Source organism: Octodon degus, unplaced genomic scaffold (genome assembly GCF_000260255.1).
Source record: "Octodon degus isolate 3935 unplaced genomic scaffold, OctDeg1.0 scaffold00002, whole genome shotgun sequence".
Lineage (NCBI taxonomy): Eukaryota > Metazoa > Chordata > Mammalia > Rodentia > Octodontidae > Octodon > Octodon degus.
In genome coordinates this window covers 28778133-28785601 of record NW_004524578.1, presented here as the reverse complement: position 1 = coordinate 28785601, position 7469 = coordinate 28778133, and the positions used below count along the sequence as shown (strand labels likewise).

Sequence of the window (7469 nt, the reverse complement as noted above, 5' to 3'; positions counted from 1 at the left end):
AGGACAATTATTTTAGACATGGATGCTCAGAAGCATGCTGAGCTGACTTTGGAGAAAGCATTCCTATGGAGACTTATGGAGGAGCTTCATCTTCTCAGAACTAGTGTGAACTGTGAAAGAGGACCAAATCTGAAATCAATCTAGAAAAAAATGAGTTTTTCCAGTTTCCCCCTTTTCTTTTATGGCTTCACCCAGGGGACAAGTTCTAGTCATGAAGCTGCACGGCAGAGCAGCAGCACAAACAGCTAAAATTCTCCCAGAACATCCATGACCTACAGATAACAGCAGCTCATGTGAAAGAAAAATAAAAGCACCTGAAATCTGTAATTACCTGGTTTCCAGCTGTTTTATATGCCTTCCCCAATCCCTAAGTCTTACTTCTGCAACTCCCAAGCAAAAGCCTCCATCTTTTTTTGGTTCGTTAGCTTTCTGGTAATTCCCATCACCACCACTAAAACATGGAATGGAGGGTAATACTGAAGAGGGAAAAAGATATAAATAAATGCCAAATTATTATCAAGTTGGTCAGGAATCTGTGTATCTCTACATTTCCTCTGGGGCAGTTTGAGCCTCAATTAGAGCCTTTGGAGATGGAAAAGGTAAAATTTATATTATTTTCAGAGCTCTCAAGGGTAACTGGCCTAACATTTGATGCCACCCTCATTTGTAAGGGATCTGGAGACATGCTGATCCAATAATTGAAATAACATAAGTGAAAGAACCTTGTAAATTATAAAGTACAATGTAACTATGGTTTTTGTTTTTGCAACAGGTTTTGTTTGCTATGCAGCCTAAGCTGGCCTTGAATTCACAGTTATCCTTCTGTCTCAGCCTATCAAGTACTGGGATTACAGGTATGCACCACCATGCCTGGCCAGTGAAATGTAATTGTGAAGTTTTAGTCACATACTGTCCTTGATTTTACCAGCAGCACTTTCATCTGACATTATGGACCCTCAAAATCAGTGGTATTGATGTGATGCAAATTTAGTCTAAGTCATAAATCTTTTTTTTTTTTTTATTTTAGGGAAGAATCTACAGTGTGTTCAAGGTCTCACTATTAGATCGGACTCGTAGTGATCTGCCTGTTTACAGCCTCCCAAGAGCTGGGATTACAGTCACGCACCACCATGCCCAGTCTCTTATATAATGCTTTGTTAAAGTTCAGGTTTTCATATACTCCACCAATTTTTTTTTTTTTTTTTTTTTTTTTTTGGAACTGGGGATTGAACTCAGATCCTTGCATTTGCCAGTCAAGTGCTTATCCTACTGAGCCCATCTCCCCAGCCCCGACTCCAGCAACTTTTTTTTAAAAATTTCAATATTTTAAAAAAATGGGCTGGCGAGATGGCTCAGTGGTCTAAAGCACCTACTTAGAACAAGCTTAGCAAAGCACAGGGACCGCGGTTCAATCCCCCAGCACCACATGCCAGCCAGCCCTGCCCCCTGGTGGGCTGAGCTGGCCACACACACACACACACACATATATAAACACACATATATAAATAAAATTTAAAAAAAAATATTTTAAAAAATGACATACAATGCCACGTGTGGTGGCACACACCTAATCCCAGCACTCAAGAAGCTGACGCAGGAGGATTATTACACATTTGAAGCCAGGGTGGGCTACACATTTCAAGGCCAGCCTGAACTACATAGCAAGACCCTATCTAAAAAAAAAAAAAAAAGACACACAAAACCAAAACTTGAACATATTGATGGAGCCCCCACCTATTTTTATTTTGAATAATTTTTTTTACCAAACTTTAAAATTCTACCAAGAAGGGTATTATTTGTACTGTGTTTGCCATACACTGTTCTAAGCCCTTTATACATAATAACTCAATCCTCATAACCTGATGAAGAACATCACTCCTACACAGGAGGAAAATGAGGAAACAGAGGGTACTTAACCAAGCGCATACAATGAGAAAATGGCACTGTCATCTTCCCAGGTGTCAAGAATATTGCTGCTCGTTGCTGCAGCATGCCCCCTCCAACTTCTGCATCCAAGCCACCAGAGGCCCTGTGCAAGTCCTGTCTCCTTCCCTGGCACAGATACCAGAGCCAGAGGGGAGCTTAATGGTCTCTTAACTTCCACAGCAGTCTGTCTGTTACACTGGATCCTCTCTTATGCTGATCATACAGTTAAGTATGCATCTTTCATTTTGGTGGTGGCACTGGGGATCAAACGCAGGACCTTCACACAGAGCAACAGTCCCATTTCTTTTTTTTACTTTTTATTTTGGGAGACAGGCTCCCTAAATTGCCCAGCATAGGTTTGAACTTGTGATACTCTTGTCTTGGCCTCCTAGAGTGCTGGGATTACAGGCATGTGCCATCATAACCAGTAAGGCAGTGGTGACAAACCTATGGCATGTGTGCCACAGAAGGCACACAGAGCTGTCTCAGTTGGCACATGAGTCAAGTTGCCCCACCATCACCCGAGCAGCCAAGCAGGCGATGACACAAGTCATGAGTCGTTCCTGCTTTCACATGGCCAGTGAGCACACTGCCAAGGAGATATATATGAGATATTTGCCTGGAGTGGCTGTGAGTTTTATTTATTTATTTATTTATTTATTTAGGCTGTGAGTTTTAATACATTCATTTTTATTATTTAATTATTTTTTAAAAATTTTATTTATTTGTGTGTGTGTGTGTGTGTGTGTGGCCAGCTCAGCCTACCAGGGGGCGGGGCTGGCTGGCATGTGGTGCTGGGGGATTGAACCGCGGTCCCTGTGCTTTGCTAAACTTGTTCTAAGTAGGTGCTTTAGACCACTGAGCCATCTCACCAGTCCCTCATTTTTATTTTTTAAAAAAATTTATTTTTTGGGGCCAGGGAGATGGCTCAGTAGGGTAAGCACTTCCCTGGCAAATGCAAGGGTTTGAGTTCAATTTCTGGTTCTGCTAAAAAAAATAAAATTAAATTAAAATTAAATAAAAATCTTCTATTTAGGGCTGGCAAGATAGCTCAGCATTCTAAAGTGCCTGCTTAGGCAAGTACAGTGACTATGGTTCCACCCCCACCACCACATGCCACACCAGCCCCACCCCCAGGGTGGGCTGAGCCAGTCAAAAAAAAAATTTTTTTTTATTTGGTACAGGGTCTCCAGGTTTCGGTGGGCAGCACAGCATGCCTGGGGTTCCATGCCTGGGGTCAACATATGATACTGGGGATCAAACCGGGGTCCTTGCACTTGCCAGTTAGGTACTTAGGCCACAGAGCTATCTCCCCTGCCCTACATTTATTTTTATTAAAATAAGATTTTTGAGGGCCAGCCAGATAGCTCAGCAGATTAAAATGCCTGTTTAGACAGACACAAGGACTAGAGCTTGATCCCCAGTGTGCGGTTCATCTGTCATCCCAGCCCTTGGGAGGCTGAAAACAGGAGGATCACTAAGAGTATGTAATTAGGGGGCCGGGAAATGGCTCAGTAGAATAAGTGCTTGCCTCGCAAGTGCCAGGGCATGAGTTCAATCCCTGGTTCCGCAAAGAAAAAAAAAGAAAACAACAGAGATACTGGAAGATCATTTCAAAAGCTCTGGATAGTCACTTGGAGTGACTGAATGCCATGGCAAAGCAGTATGTATTTTATGTAGTAAAAGTGTTGTATGTCACATACCAAGTGTCAAATGGCACTTTGACACCAATTATAAAAGTGTTGCAGAATTTGGTGAAAGTCTCTTAAAAGGAAACTGAGGGGCCGGGGAGATGGCTCAGTAGAATAAGTGCCTCCCTGGCAAGTGCAAGGGCCTGAGTTCAATCTCCAGTTCCACCAAAGGAAAAGAAAAAGAAACAGAAATATTTCCAACCATCTTTCCGAAACAAATCACCTTAGGGCCAGCTAGATAGCTCAGTGGACTAAGTGCACTAAGTGCTTGCTTGGCCAAGCACAGGGCCCAGGGTTCAATTCCTGGTACCACATGCTGCACTGGCCCCATCACAGAGACGGGGCAGATTACTCCTATAATCTCAGGGAGGCTGAAAACAGGAGGATCATTATGAGTCCGAGCTGCATACTGAGACCCAGTACCAAATACATATAAAAAGAAAAAAAAAACAGAAAGAAACCTACCAAAACAAATCACCTGATAGCTGCCAATTTTTAAATTTCACTGTTGGACCAGCCAGATAGCTCAGTGGACTAAAGTACCTGCTTAGGCAGAGCTCAGCAGCCAGGGTCCCATCCCTGGCATGCAGTACCAGCCCTGCCCCTGGGGCGCGCTGAGATGGTGATTGAAACTGGGCGTGGTGGCACCTGCCTGTAATCCCAGCACTTAGCAAAGCTGAAAACAGGAGAATCGGGGCCAGGGAGATAGCTCGGTAGAATAAGCTCTTGCCTGACAAATGCAAGGGCCTGAGCTCAATCCCTGGTTCTGCAAAAAAAAAAAAAAAAAAAAAAGAAAGAACGAATCACTACAAGTTGGATCTACGTAGTGAGACCCTGTTCTAAATAAAAAATAAAAATAAATTTCACTGTGCATAGTAAAACACAGTAAGCCCCTCTCCAATGAAGATTTTATCAAAATGGCCATGTTGTCTGAGACTGATTTCTCTTTTTTATGATTTCCCAAACAAGGATAAAATCATGCAATGCGGGGCTGGGGATTTAGCTCAGGGGTAGAATGCTTGCCTAGCAAGCTGGAAGCCCTGGGTTCAGTCCTTGGCACCAAAAACAAAAAATAAACCTCCCCTAAAAAAGAATTCAACAACAACAACAAAAAATAATAATTCAACCAAAAAAATACAGTAAAATTAAAATTATGCAATGCATCTCCGAGATGCCACAGCATAAATATAAATACTGTTAAAGATCGAGTCCTGTGCATGGCAAGTAACGTCAGTCAGCAGCTCAGCACTAACTTGCAAAAGCCCCTTATTCCATGTGCGTGTACAAAAGCACAGATGGCAACAATGCAAGACTGTCATTCTACATCATGCTGTCGGTGACCTCATGAGAGGAGCTGGGGAAACTGGTGTCCTTGCCTGGAAGAACAAAAGGATAGCTATCTACAATGCTACGATGGCGGCATCTTTGTCATAAGATGTAAAGCTAAAAAAAAGTGGTTTCAATTATTAGTGAAGAAGCACCACGTGTAGTAAGGGCAGCAACATCTGGTTTCATGTAGTTCTTTGTTAAAGAAGCAAAACATCCAGTCATTTAGTTTCATTATATCAAGAAACTCATTATGAAGCTCTTCATGTCAAGTAAAGCAGCAAAAACTTAAAGACAACATCTTCAAAGATGGTGAATTAAAGGTTGTCTTCTGCTCTTAATTTTTGACAGTTTCAAACACTTCTTGATGAGGTTTGGGCACAGTATAATGCTTTACCTATGTGTTTGTTTGTTGGTTGTTCTTTTTTTGAGGCAGGGAGGCAGGCTCTCACTATGTAGTGCAGGCTGGCCTTGAACTTACTTATGTAGCCGGGGCTGGAATGCCTCACTTATGTACAGTAATGTCCACGGCTGAGCAGAGGACAAGTCCTGGAGAGACTTACAGCCTACCTGGATGAAATTAAGCTGCTAATGAATGAGAAAGGGCAAGGAATATCCACAGCTCACTGATATGGCCTAACTTAACAACTTGATTTTTTACACCACACTTTGAAGTACTGGACAAAAAGCTGCAAGGTAGAGGGAAAACAGCAGAAAAGATACTAAAACATTTGTGATATCAAAATATTTGAGAGAAAACTGCAGGTTTTTGAAAGAGATGTTAAAGTAGGCAGCATAAATATGTTGCAAATCTCAAATGCACTAAAACTGTACATTTGCCAACAATTCTACAAGCCATCAGAAAACCTACAAGGAATTTTCTAGCTTTGTAGCAGTTGCAAAGGAGAAATTTTAGTTAACAGATTTTTACAGTCCTGTAAGATGGAGACAAACCTGTGGTTTCTTACTTCTCCAGATAAAGCCATATTTGAAGAATTAGATCTTTCCTGCTTATGCTGGTTATATTTTAGAAATCTGGAAATGGAGCCGTTGGAATTTAAAGAAAGCTCTATCTAGAGAAATACATTTTATGACCTGCATGCAACAGTTGGGAGAAGATAAGAGTATGAACAGATAACTGAGGACAGCAGAGTTGGTACTTCTGAATGTGAAATATAGCTCAGTGGCAGAGCACCTGTGTGGCAAGCATGAAGTTGTGAGTTTGATTCTCAGTACCAAAAAAAAAAAAAAAAAGTCTCTGTTAATGAAAGCAGCTGGGATTGATTTTCTTACTTTAGTTTGGATCATCTTAGGCTTTGAGCAGCTGTTTTTAGAAACAGAGTAACTGATGATCTGAGTGTTGCTCTCAATCTAATGAAACTATGAGCTAAATTTTGACAAATTATCAGCATACAGAGCCAGTGAGGTAGCTCAGCAGACTAAGTGCCTGTTTAGGCAAATGCAGGGACCAGGTTCAATCCCCAGCACCATCGTGCCAGCCCCACCCCCAGGTGCTGAGCCAGCCCACCGAGACCCTGCGTGGTGGCACGTGCCTATAATCCCAGCACTGGGGAGGCTGAAAACAGGAGATCACTACAAGTCCAAGCTGCACAGTGAGACTCTGTACCAAATACATCAAAACAAAACAAAACAAAACCTCAAAACTCCTAAAACCTCAGTATTTACTTTTAAATGCAGTACTGGCATTTTGCATTAAATTTGTGGGCTTTGGGTTGTAGTTTGGGCATTTGGTTCCTAAAATGTTTGCATCACTGAACTAAGATATGTCTTCATATATATAGTGATACCTCAATTCATGAACTTAATTTGTTTTACAATTTTGGAAAAGATGGCCACATTTGTGTATGTGCAGAAAAGATGGCTGTGGTCGTGTCACCTGATGCAGTTGGCAGACAAAAACAAAATTTTGCCAAACTTGTTTGTAAACCAAACTGTTTGCAAATGAGAGCACTGGTGAACCAAAATACCATTGTGCTTGTCATTTGTCTCCAGTTGGATCTGAGGACCCTTCCCCAAAATAGAGACAGGAAAGCCTGAAACTTCCTTATAACATTCTCTCATGACAACAAGCAAAATGTCACCATATGGGACACACAATTATTAATTTGGTCTACATATGTTTGAGTGGCTAAATATGGCAGAAACTCTGAAGGCAATGGAGATTCAGAGGTAAAAACACATGGTTCCAAATGTTGATTGAGGGCTGAGGAGATAGCTCAGTGGCATAAGCGCCTGCCTGGCAAGTGAAAGGTCCTGAATTTGATCCCCAGTACTGTATGCTGTGCCAGCCTGAAACCAGGCGTGGTGGCACATGCCCTAATCCCAGAGCTGGGAAGGCGGAGACAGGAGGATCACTGAGTCCAAACTAACATAACGAGACCCTGTATCTAAGTCGTATTTTTTTTTTTTTTTTTAGGACAGGGTCTACAGGGTCTCACTGTGTAGATCGGACTCATAGTGATCCTGTTTACAGCCTCCCAAGTGCTGGAATTATAGGCGCCCTAC

General features: G+C 41.9%; 1 protein-coding gene across 3 annotated transcripts in view; it reads right to left on the bottom strand.

The window, feature by feature from the left end:
- The window catches only part of Ccdc32 (coiled-coil domain containing 32), a 17928-nt gene that overhangs the window by 3371 nt on the left and 7088 nt on the right, over positions 1-7469 (bottom strand). The window lies entirely within an intron of this gene.